Source organism: Lactuca virosa, chromosome 9, assembly GCF_052849685.1.
Source record: "Lactuca virosa cultivar CGN04683 chromosome 9, Lactuca_virosa_CGN04683_v6, whole genome shotgun sequence".
NCBI lineage: Eukaryota > Viridiplantae > Streptophyta > Magnoliopsida > Asterales > Asteraceae > Lactuca > Lactuca virosa.
The window spans coordinates 79,011,484-79,025,150 of record NC_136434.1 but is presented as its reverse complement, the minus strand read 5'-3'; the positions used below and the strand labels follow the sequence as shown (position 1 = coordinate 79,025,150).

At 36.5% G+C, this 13,667-nt stretch overlaps 1 non-coding gene across 1 annotated transcript; it reads left to right on the top strand.

Annotated features, from left to right (window-relative positions):
* The first annotated feature begins 10,535 nt into the window (after positions 1-10,535).
* Positions 10,536-10,642, top strand: LOC145141569 (small nucleolar RNA R71). The gene has a single exon (XR_013722764.1). It is a non-coding gene; the product is annotated as a small nucleolar RNA R71 (small nucleolar RNA).
* The last annotated feature ends 3,025 nt before the right edge of the window (positions 10,643-13,667 follow it).

Sequence of the window (13,667 nt, the reverse complement as noted above, 5' to 3'; positions counted from 1 at the left end):
ATTTTATTTTAGAGTGTTTTATACCAACTGTTCATATCATCAAATACGTTAATGGTAGTATCTGTTAGTTTGCTAATAAAGTGTAATAATGCAAAAAAACATATAATATATTTTTATACCAAATGTCTGGCTAAAGGATAAGTACATCTTGACCATATCTAAATCGTCTTCACCCGCAAATCATGTACATTAATCTTCATTGTTGTTACGTCTCTCCCCCTTAAGCCAACAATTCCTACAAACCACTGAATTTGGGATATATATTAGCTTCAGTTTTGCGATTCTGAATATTTTGAACACCTTACAATTGAAACCTACTCGGACACTCGAAGAAAATCTTTTTTATATGTTGAGGTATTAGTCGGGTCAACCGATCGTATTTGGGTTAGTCAATCAACGATTTGAAAATGAGAAAAACACCGCTTCATCCGGATCTTCCCCTCGATCAACTCTCGAACTTTTCAGCATGCTCCAACGCAAGATGAAAGACAAGTACAATGATTTATAGTTTGTAGGTTTTAATGTAATTTTTAATTTAAGCATAACGTTATTTTTAATTTTATGTTTTTAAAGTTTTTTAATGTAATTTTTATTTTCATTTTTCGTAGTTTACTTTTAATTTGGTTTAATGGAATTTTAATTTTCTTTAAAAAATCTTCAATTTTTGTCCATTTATCCAATTTTCTTAAACTAGTTCAATTCTCATCTGGCTATGAGGCATTCTAATTTCCAATGATCCAATCCATAAGTTTATCTCATCACTCCCTTATTGTCATTCATACTTGAATTCTTTATTTTCATTTCCGACCAATAAGATAATCACTTTCCTATTTATACCAAGGGTGTCGGAAACATTCCTTGCTTTGATACCTACTTAGGCTGCAGGGAGTGGCCGCGGTTTTGCCACCTCAGCCGCGCACACCGCCCGCTGACCGCGGTCTCCTGCGGTTTAAGCCACAGTGTGGCCATTTCTCGCCGTGCAATTTGATTGGTTGAGGAGGGAATCTTTGAACGGTCAAAAATTTGACCGTTTAATTTTTTTTTCTGTACTTTTTTCTTTCTTTCCTATAAAATACTACATACACTTCATTTTTTTTTCAAACAAAAAACACCCTTCTCTCTCTAATTTATTAAAAAAATTCGTCAATCTCTCTCAAAAATGTCATCTTCTTCATCTTCTGAAGAATTTCAAGTTATTTTTGATGCCGCTGTTGCGTGTGCTCAAATGGCGGAACAAACATATGATGTTTTATGCAATAACGCACCTGAAAGTTCTCAACGGAGAACACGAAGATATATTTTTAGAAATCGTGAAGAAGCCAACCAACGTTTGGTACAAGACTATTTTCAAGAGAATGCCACTTATCAAGGTACTATTTTCGTAGGCGCTTCAGAATGTTCAAACGTTTATACGAACGTATAGTTGAAGATGTAACGAGGGATTTCAGTTTTTTTCAACAACGCTACGATGCTAGAGGTACACCCAGTTTCACTCCCTTACAAAAATGCACGGTTGCACTTCGTCAGTTAGCATATGACATTACGCCTGATGCGGTAGACGAGAGTTTTAGGATGTCTGCTAGGACCAAGGTTGGAGAACTCGCTACTCGGTACCTACTCGGCCGAGGGGGGAGTAGCGAGTACTCGGATTACTCGGGGAGTACTTGGATACGGTAAATCATGTAGAAAAATATTTTAAAGGAAATTATACATGTCAAAGATCATAATTTAAAATATTAGTTAATGTAAATTCATTACAAAATTAGGTGAAATATCAACAAAAGATACATTTTTAAATGTTAAATTGTTTCAAAAATAGACACCATTCTTTAATATTATATATTTAGATTAATCATTTAATCTTCCTCTTCCAATGTAGCTCCGATTTGTTCGTTGATGTTAACTCCATCCGATTCATATTCAACATCTTCATTTAATTCTTCCTCATCCCCCGACACAAATTCTTCCAATGTAGCTTCGATTTGTTCGTTGATGTAGCTCCGATTTGTTCGTTGATGCCAACCGCCTCCAACATAATTTTGAAGCTATCCTTTTCAAAGGCATGAAAAGGAATGGCACATTCATAGGCCCATCTACAAATATATTCTTTCACACGAATCATGTGTTCCTTACGAATAGCATTTGACATATTTTCTTGTTTGCTCTTTCCCATGTTTGAAACATATTGGGGGTTGATAGTGTTTGGAAACCGATCCATAGGCCCAAAAGAACGTTTAGCCTTCATAGAGCCAAATGAATCTTCCATCAAATCATCATCGATGGTAATGGTTTCATTCTCACTACTTCTAATATTCACTTGTGCTCTTAAAGACTAATTTTCATCTACCTTCCCCTTCTTTTTATTTCGGTTATCAAGAAGAGCATCTCTACATTTTATTTGGTCATTTTTTGTGGCCTTTGGGCATGAAGAAACATTTCCCTTAATTTGTTCAATATGTTGTTTTAGTCTATTGATTCCCCCGTCCATCTCTTTATTACATAAAACGCATTTCACTCGCTCCAGTTTCTTAGGATTCACACACAATGCATATTCCCATCCAGGATCATTGATTTGCGTTTAAGATTCTCTTGAGCTGCAGTTGATCTCGTAGACGGGGTTGTTGTGGAGTTAGAAATCTATCTAACACAAAGTGAGTTAGTGAGTCTAAAACACACGCATTGTTTCAGAAAACAGAATAATATCATATTGTCAAACAAAGTGATAAAACAAAATAACATACAATCATATTACATACTATGATACATTGATCACTCTATTATTCTATTACACAGAAAGTGATAAAACAGAATAATATACAACTAATATAAGTCTTGTACACAGAAAACAGGAAAAAAAATACATACAAACTGTGAAATCTGAATTCTGAAACAGAGACAATCAAATACATATAACATATCACCTGCCACTTGAAAAGAAATCACGAAATACACTAAAATACTAAATACATACACACCATAACAGTAAAGAAATCACGAAATAAGTACACTGATACACACAAACCGAAAATCTTAAGGTAAAAATGAGAAACAGGGACAGAGTTCTTGATGTAATACACTAATACACAACGAGATAGATGAAATACATTAACAGTAGGACATTGTGGGAGTTCTTGATGAAGAAATCGGAAATCCACATCGAGATAGATTAACATTGTAAAAGTAGAGATATAGAAATCCAAAATCGAGTTCTTGAAGAAACAGGAAAAATGAGAAACAGGGATAGATATACAAACTTAAATACAAAAAAAACGAGTTCTTGAAGAAGAAATCAAATCATCAACACAGCGACATACAGTGAGAGTAGGAGAGAAAGAACCTCGATCGCGATTCACGACTCAGGAAGAAATCAATCACGACTCAGGAAGAGAGGAAGTCAGGAACACAACATCGATATTCATTGCCTGGTATCGCTATTCGCTGGTAGCCTGGTGCCCTGGTATCACGATTCGCCAGTAGAAGAGAAAGACGAGAGAGGATCAGGTCGTAGAAAAGATGGGGGAACCAATTTGGGAATGCCGCTTGTTTTTTGGGTTTTAGGGTTATTTTTTTAAAAGTCAAAAATAAGTTTTATTGGGTTGTCAAATTTTGCCCTCGTTGACCGTCTTTGAATTTATTGACCGAGTTTGACTTGTTGACCGAGTATCCCGAGTAATACCGAGTTGGAGCGAGGTTGACCGAGTTTTGACCGACTTTGACTATATCCGATTTTTTTGGCCGAGTCGACACTACTCGCCTCAGTAGATGCCCGATTCCGAGTACTCGGCCGAGTAATCCGATTTTTGTAACACTGGCTAGGACCGCACGAGACAGTCTCCACTATTTCTGCAAAACTATGATTAATTTTTATGGTCCAAAATATTTACGTAAGCCTACACGTAATGACATCTTACAATTGCAAGCTCATCATGCTAGTGTGCATGGGTTTCCTGGAATGCTAGGAAGTTTAGATTGTCTCCATTGGGCATGGGAAAATTGCCCTACGTCATATCATGGGCAATTTACCCGAGGTGATATGGTCACCCAACGGTCATACTTGAAGCAGTTGCATCACAAGATCTGTGGATTTGGCATGCTTTTTTTGGTTCTCCTGGTTCGATTAACAACATCAACGTTCTTAATCGTTCACCTATATTTAACAACATATATGATGGATTTGTACCAGATTCTTCTTTTGAAGTGCGTGAAACGCCATATAAGTATGGTTATTATCTGGTCGATGGAATCTATCCTGAGTATGCTGTGTTTGTTAAATCGTTTACATGTCCACATAGTTCTAGACGGAAAAAAATTCAAGAGAGCTCAAGAAAGAGCTAGGAAGGATGTTGAGCGTGCTTTTGGAGCTCTGAAGAAACGGTGGTTCATATTGAAAAAACTAGCAATTAATTTAGGCGAGGAAAAACTTTAAGAAATCATGTATACATGTCTCATATTGCATAACATGATTAGTGAAGACGAAGGAAGAGCGATATGTGCGTTTGACGAGGAAGAAACCATACCAGAGACACAACCAATAGAAATTAGTGGCGAAGAGTATATGAACAGGAGAGCAGAGATACGTTGCACTGAAACATTTCATAATCTTCACAATGACTTGGTGGAACACATTTACGAGATTCAACACATTAACTTTAATTTGGATCCACCGGATGACTCGGAAGACGAGTTCTCGGAGAACGACTTTATGTAGTATGCTTTAGTTATTTTATTTGTGTTTTTTTAAGTTTCTAGGATTATTTTAATGTCATGTGTGTTTTTTTTCGTAATGCAATGTAATGTTTTTTGAATTTTCAATGTAATGTTTTTTTAATTTTAAAGTAATGAAAAATTATGTTTTTTTTATTAAAAAAGAAGTTTTATAAAATTAAAATAGTTAAAAAAACAAAAATTTTAGAAACTAAAAGTGTGACACCACTCCCTTGGTGTGGCAAGAAACCACACTTGTGTGGTAAAAAGTGAGGTGACGCATATGTAGCAGTAAAGGGAGTGCGGTTTCGGTAGCACCACTCCCTCCAGCCTTATATTTCTTGCAATCTTATCATGTTCCATTAATGAATTACTTTAACTTTCTCTATTCTTATTATCCACTAAAATCTTATCTGGGAACTAGGATCCAATTTGCCATCAAAATTTGAACATGATGCTTAAAACGTCATATCACTTTTTAAAATATTTTATTTGTACACACTAGTTATGAGACCCATGTATTACATGGGTTAATTTATAAAAAAGTTAAATATAAAGGTCTAAATATTTGAGAACTTCGAATTTATAAGAAAATAAAAAAAAATAATGAATTATTATAATTAAAATATTTTTATCTTTTAAATTTAAATAAATAATTTAAATAAATAAACAAAAGAAACTAATAATTTTTAATTTTAGGAATTTTGAAATTAAAAGGTAAGTTCATTAATTAAATTGATATCCATTTATTGTAATTATTACATTAAAATATTATATAGAATTTTATAAAATAGAAAAACTCATAAAATGAGATGTGGAAAAAAATTAATTTAAAATAACCACAAAATGACATTTAGCAAATTGAATGAAAATGTGACAGGTGACAAAAAAAATTCATTTATTAGAGTAGATTTTCAATCCTTCATACTTATTAACTATGTCATTGTATATATTTATTTATCATTCCAAATTCTAGTTCTTTTGATGTTTCATGCTTTTCTTTCTAACTTCATCAAGTGAGTTTCAAAGTTCCAAATACTACTAATTAAGTGAGTTAGTATTTTACCTTAGGTTTTTGGTTTTTAAGTTGTTCCAAATTAAAACCAAAAACCTATGTGATTTACTAAATAAATAGAACTTAGGGGCTGTTTGCAGTTGGCAATCACAATAACTATTAGTTTTTTTTCATACTTTTTAACTACAAAAAACATAAAACTCAGTTTAAAACTGATTCTGCTGTTTTGTAAGGTTGAGAATCCACCAGATGTTGAAATGGTGAAATCATCTGTAAAGATACTAATTCCAAAACATGAGTTGGATGCTTCATCTATAATGGCATCTGATATACGTGGGACCCTCACAAAATTTGGTGTTTCAACCGCAATAAAGTTTGGGATAGGTGGTAAAGTTGTTACACATGGAGTTTTTCAAGAATTGATTGTGTCTGTTAGCCTAATAAGATTTTGGGCTTTATCTTGTATTGGGCTTTATGATTGGGCATTTTAGCTAGGAAACCCTAATTAGCTTCTCTATATATTATGTCTTTCCCTTTCATTGTATTTGTACTTCTCATTTGATAATAATATGAAATCCTAACCGTTCTATATTTTGTTAGTTTGTACTTTCGTTTACATGGTATCAGAGCTCGGTTGATCGTCTGTACTTTCGTTTTGGGGGGCGAGTTACTGTTCATCGGTACTGTTAACGACACTGTTCATCGCATTGTTCACGTTACTGTTCATCGCAATTTTGGGTATGGTTTTTTGCTCGTTTTTGTATTCAGTTTGATTTGATTTGTTCGTTTCGTCGGTTTCGAGGGTTTCGTTTTGTCTGTTGGTTTTGTTGATTTCGAGATCTTGATTATTTCTACTGCTACTCGTATTTACTGTTTGACTGATATTGAAATATGACCCCAAGATATGATTCTCTTCAGTCCAATAGTATTCAACTCGATGGCAAAAACTATGTCTATTGGAGTTATGTTATGAAAAATTTATTGCGAGGCAAGACTATGTGGGGGATTGTTACAGGTGACAATAAGAAACCAACAGACGAGAAGGCTAATAATTATGCAACCTTACTGGATTCATGGGAGACTGATAACTCCAAGATCATTACTTGGATCAATAATTCTGTTATCCAGTCTATTGGTATTCAATTGGCGAAGTATGACACATCAAAGGAGGTTTGGGATCACCTGGCTAGGCTGTATACTCAGTCTAACTTTGCAAAGCAGTATTAGTTATAGTTTGATATTCGAGCCCCCCAACCGAACAATCTCAATGTCCAGGAATTTTATACAGCTATGTCGGATTTGTGGGATCAGTTGGCTCTAACAGAACCTGATGTGTTGAAGGCTTTTAAACCTTATATTGATAGAAGGGAAGAGCAACGTTTGGTTCAGTTCTTGATGACATTACGTTCAGATTTTGAAGGCTTGCGCGGATCAATCTTGCATCGCACACCTCTTCCCACTGTTGATTCAATTGTTCACGAGTTTATTGTTGAAGAAACTCGTATCAAGTCCCATGCTGACAAAGGTCTCAAGACAGCCACTCCTGTTGTTTTTGCTGTTCCACAACAACCTCATTCTTCAAACCAGAATCGTCCTAAAGTTGCATTTGATGAGTGTGCTTTCCGTAGAAAGAAGAACCATTGGAAGGCAAATTGTCCTTTGCTGACAAATAAGGGAAACCAGCAGCAACAACAATGAGATCACCTACACAGTCTTAGGCTTCACAACAGAACATGTCTTCTAGACAGTCACGTCCCTCATTTCCATATTTTAGGTCACCACAATACGTTATTGCTACACCTTCAGTTGAGAATGAAACAGATTTCACACCACCATCAGCCGTGGATCCACAGATTGTTGAGCAGTTCAGACAATTCATAGCTGCCAATTCAACTGCCACGTCAGCTTCCATGTCAGCTTCCATTTCTCATTCAGGTATGTCTTCATCCAACACGTCAGGTATTCCTTCATCCTTGTGGATATTGGATTCTGGTGCATCTCATCACATGTCACCACATTTTTCATCTTTTGTGATGTGTATAAAAATACACGGGTTTTATCCTACTTTTAATTATGAATTTGATACACAAAAGGCAGTGGACCTGTCAATTGGTGGTATAAATTAGCAAGCAGGGTATCGAACTCAGGGAACAGAAATTAATCTAACTACTAGAATTATCTAAAACAATTTAGTAAAATGGAAGGGTTTTCTCTAGTTTTGCAAGACTAGAAACTTAACTGAAACTTAACTAACACTTAACTAACAGCAAGTAAAAATCAACTAAATTCAATAATCAAAAGGGTTTTCTTTTTAGGTTCGATTCATTTACTCCTATGGTTAATTTTATGGCAATGCAATGGATTAATTGTTATTGGTTACCGACTAAAGTGATTTGATTCACATCCGCTATTACAAATCCTTAGGAAACAAATTAATTTAAGCAGTGATCAAGTGACTAAACTAATGAATTTCCTAGTTTAATTATTCGGATTAAATAAGACTTGTAATTAGCTAATTAAATTAGTAATTCAATTTGTTGGAGGGGGTAACTTAGCTATTGTGTCCACTTTTGCTCTATCCACTTCTATCCCATTCTTTGAAACTTTGTGACCCAATACAATTCCTTCCTTCACCATGAAATGACACTTTTCCCAATTAAGGACAAGGTTTGTCTTCTCACATCTAGCTAGCATCAAGTCCAAATTAGATAAGCAATCGTCAAAAGATGACCCGAACACCGAGAAATCATCCATAAAAACCTCCATAAACTTCTCAATCATATCGTGGAAAATGGCCATCATGCACCTTTGGAAAGTAGCCGGTGCATTGCATAACCCAAAAGGCATGCGTCTATATGCGAATGTTCCACTCGGGCACGTAAAAGTGGTCTTCTCTTGGTCTTGTGGGTCGATTGGAATTTGAAAATATCCCGAAAAGCCATCGAGAAAACAATAATATAGATGACCGGAGAGCCTTTCGAGCATTTGATCTATGAATGGCAATGGAAAGTGATCCTTGCATGTGGCATCATTTAATTTTCTGTGGTCAATGCAAACACGCCACCCGGTTACTGTTCTTGTTGGAATTAACTCGTTATTTTCATTGGCCACCACTGTCATTCCTCCTTTCTTTGGTACCACTTGCACCGGACTCACCCATGGGCTATCGGAGATTGAGTAAATGATTCCGGCATCTAGTAGTTTAACCACCTCCTTTTTCACAACTTCTTGCATGTTCGGGTTAAGTCTTCTTTGGCGTTGTACTACAGCTTTAGCTCCATCTTCTAAGTTAATCTTGTGAGAACAATAAGCTGGGCTAATTCCTTTTATGTCGGTTATTTCCATGTCTAATACTATGAAGTTCGCGGGGGAAACGAACTTATCAACCTTCACCAATAAATCTTCGCATATTCCCCTTGGGAACATGATCGTTTTATTTGCTAGGTGAATTGCCATCTGAATGGGCCTTGGCTCCGAAGGATCTAACTTCTTGAAGAATGAGTACGACATGACATTTGCCCCCAAATCTGCCAATGCATAAATGGTAGCTAAGTTCCCGAATTAACAAGGCAAGGTTAAGCTTCCTGGATCACCCTTCTTCTTAGGTAGCTTATTCAACATGGCAGCTGAACAGTTCTCATTTAGTACCACTTTCTTCACTTCTTCCATCTTTTTTCTATTCGTTAGAAGCTCCTTGAGAAATTTTGCATATTTGGGCATTTGTGCAACCGCCTCTATGAATGGCATATTAATTTGAAGAGCCTTTATGTGTTCCAGGAACTTCTGGTAGTCAGCTTCATTCTTTTCTTGTCTAGCTCGGGCTGGATATGGCAGTGGAGGCTGATATGGCTTCACAGGAGGGTTTCTGTTCTGTTCGGTTGGGGGACTCGTCGAGTCCGTAAGGTCGACTCGGCGAGTCGGATCGGGTATTTGTGATTCTTCATTTTCTGCTTCCTCCTCTTGCACCAGGTTAGGATATTCTTGTTGAATAGGGGCCAGATGAGTTATAATCTTCTCACTCCTAGTCGTCATGATATTTATATATGCACCTTTTGGATTACTTTCGGTATTACTAGGAAGTCCACCCGGTCGTCTCTCGTTTACTTGTTGTGCAAGTTGGCCCAGCTGCTTTTCTATGTTGAGAATGGATGCTTGTTGATTTCTAAGCAGAGCTTGTTGATCTTTCGTCATAATTTGGTGTTCTCTCAACATATTTTGTTGATCTTTGATTGCAGCATCGGTATCACTATGTCTTTTCTCGGACGCGGCTACGAATCTTGTAAGCATATCTTCCAAATCTGATTTCTTTTCATAAACCGGTTCCTCCTTTTGATAAAAGCCTCTATCTTTTTGCTTATATTTTTCCTCCCTTGTCTTTTTATACTCTTCATATGGTAGCCATTATTTCTTGGGTTTTCGCTAATTGTCATCATACCTATCACCACTTAAATAGCACACTTGCACTTTCCAGTTCCCGTTCTCATCAAGGTCACAATCTTTAGTAAGGTGGGGTCCTCTACAATTTTCACATCCCACTCTAATGGCATGGATGGATTGGTCCATCTTAGTCATTCTTCGGTCCATGCTTTCCAATTTTGCCATCATTGCCGCCATGTCATCCGTAATAGAATTCACCGCCCCTCTAGTCATGTCATTCCTTGGGTTTTGATATTCTCTAGAGTGCTTAGAGAATTCTTCAATTAAAGCCTTTATCACTGGGGGTGGTTTCTTTGTGAGTGGTCCTTGCGAGTCAAGGAGTTGCTTGGTTGTTACATTTACTCCATCATAGAAAATGGGGACTTCTTGTTGGCTGTTTAGATCATGATGTGGGCAATTCCTTAGTAAACCCTTGTATCTTTCCCATGCTTCATAAAGTGATTCCCCAGCTTGTTGTTCAAAATTGGCAATGACTTTCTTCAATTTGGCTATCTTTGATGGAGGGCAAAACTGATCTATGAATTCTTCTTTCATTTTAGTCCAAGTAGTGATGGAACCTGGAGGGAGTGATTTCAGCCAATCTTTCTAGGCTCCCTTGAATGTGACTGGTAGCATACGAAGCAAAACAGTGTCGCGAGCTACATTCGGAACATTAAAGTAATCGGCTATATCGGTGACCTCGTCTAGGTGCTTGTATGTGTCTTCATGATCCTTCCCGTAGAATGGGATTTCTTTAAGTTGAGCAAGTATGTGGCCCTTAAGTTCAAAGGTGGCAGTTGCGGGAATCGTGGGTTGCACAAGTCCCGGGCCGGTGTCGTCACGAATCCTTTTCTTCCATTCACCCATGGGAACTTCATCGATGTTAGCCATGTTGGCAGCCCGTTCGCCTTCTATGTCGCTTCCTTCTTCATATTCTGAATTGTACTCGTACTCTAATTCGGTTTCTTTGTGGAATGTATCGTCTCCAAGATTTCCAAGGTTGCTTCCTTCGCTCTTTTGACTGCTAGACTCACCTGCTTTCTTGTTCTTTTTCTTTCCAAAGACTGATTTGAGGTCCTTGAACGGTGATTTCTTTGGCGGGTTAGTGTCTTCAAGTACTTTATCCTTGTTTTTCCTAAGTGCGGATTACGGGTCTTCAAATGGAGGAACCAAAGGTGTGTTGGATCCTCGGGTCATGTAATACCTGCAGCCAAAGCAAGAAACACGCGTAAAAAGAACAAAAATAAAATAAAAACGAAACTATGTATTCAGCGATTGACTCGTCGAGTAGCTTCGACTGCACTCGGCGAGTTCAAGGCTAAAACAGAACAAAAATTAAACAAAAACTCTAAAAACAGAAAAACTAAAAACTTATCCTAATTACTATATTACTAAAACAGTAACTTTGTGCAAGATAAATCTCACACAAATGATCGATAACACTAGAATTTAGAATTAATTTTTAAACAGTTTCCCTGCAACGCCGCCAAAAACTTGATGTGTATAAAAATGCACTGGTTTTATCCTACTTTTAATTATGAATTTGATACACAAAAGGCAGTGGACCTGTCAATTGGTGGTATAAATTAGCAAGTAGGGTATCGAACTCAGGGAACGGAAATTAATCTAACTACTAGAATTATCTAAAACAATTTAGTAAAATGGAAGGGTTTTCTCTAGTTTTGCAAGACTAGAAACTTAACTGAAACTTAACTAACACTTAACTAGCAGCAAGTAAAAATCAACTAAATTCAATAATCAAAAGGGTTTCTGTTTAGGTTCGATTCATTTACTCCTATGGTTAATTTTATGGCAATGCAATGGATTAATTGTTATTGGTCACCGACTAAAGTGATTAGATTCACATCCGCTATTACCAATCCTTAAGAAACAAATTAATTTAAGCAGTGATCAAGTGACTAAACTAACGAATTTCCTAGTTTAATTATTCGGATTAAATAAGACTTGTAATTAGCTAATTAAATTAGTAATTCAATTAACCCCTTGTTGATGGTTTATCAAACAAGATCACACATTAATTTATCCATTCTCTAGTTAATCCTAGTTTCACATTCACTATTCCTAGGCACATAACAATGTGTTCACAAAAATCACATGAGATAAGCAATTAAGAGATGTTCATGCAGCTTAATTACTTAGCAATTAACAGAAAATAGTTGTGGTTAATGCATAAGGGTCTTTAACAAGCTTAATTTAACAAAAATTCACCAAATAACAATCAATCCAAACATAAATTAATCCATAGGAGCAAACTTATCTACCCTAAACAGAAACTAACGAAATTAGTTCATAGCTACAGCAGATAAAAACCTAAAAACGAATTCAATCAATCCAAACATGGTTCTATTCAAAGATAAAGTGGAAAAGTATACTTATGTTGCCTTAATCTTCTTAGAATTGAGGATTAGGGTTCTTCTCACGTTTCTCAGATCTCCAGCAGTCTCCTTTGTAACGCCCGTAGATCCGGGCTAGTCAATTTAGAGACGTTAAGCGTCAAAAATGACTTTTTGATGGAATATTATTTAGAAGGAGTAGTCTTAACCAAGTTGTAGTATATGTTACAAGGATTTCGTACATATAAAGAACGCCGAAATCCGAGTTATAACGAAGAAGTTATGACCTGTCGAAGTTTCGCGACAGAAACGGCACGACACAACGCGACGTAAATAGTGAATTTACGATAGAGTGATATTTAGCCTTAGTGGTCTAAACGAAAGTCGTAGAATACGTTAAACCGAGAGCGTGCATAAAAAGAACGTCTAAATCTGACTTCGTATAAGGAAGTTATGATTTTTCTAAGTTTCGACTTAACGGTATACAGCCCAAATCTCAAAATTAAGATCGAGTGATATTTGGCCGAAACAATCTAAACGAGAATCGAAGATCTCATCGTTAGTAGTCCAACGGTAAAAAGACAGACGAAAACGGACATCGGATGAAGAAGTTATGATTTTATAACGAAGTTTTCCTGTCCCGGCCTACTAAAAATAATATAAAAATAATAAAGTCAAAATTAGCCGACGGAGTCTAAACGAAAGTTGTAGAGCATAATCTCACCTACGCGTGGATATAAAGAACGTCAAAAACGGAGCTCGTATGCGAAAGTTATGAATTTTTGAAGTTCGAGGCACGCATACCAAAGCTTATCCGAACTACGCCCCACGTAGATCTTCGTACGCCCAGCGTACAGCTTGTAGAGGCATTACGCCCAGCGTAATCAGGATTTACGCCCATCGTAAATCAGGGTTTCAGCCCCTATAAATAGAACTCAAGGGCTGCCGAGTTTTGTTGCTCAATTCTTCTCTCTCTCTCATTATTGCCTCGTTTTGCGTGCAACTTATACCCCGAATGTAACGCCCGTAGATCCGGGCTAGTCAATTTAGAGACAATGAGCATCAAAAATGAGTTTGTGATGGGATATTATTAAGAAGTAATAATCTTAGCCAAGTGATAGTATATGTTACAAAGGTTTCGTACATATAAAGAACGCCGAAATCCTAGTTATAACGAA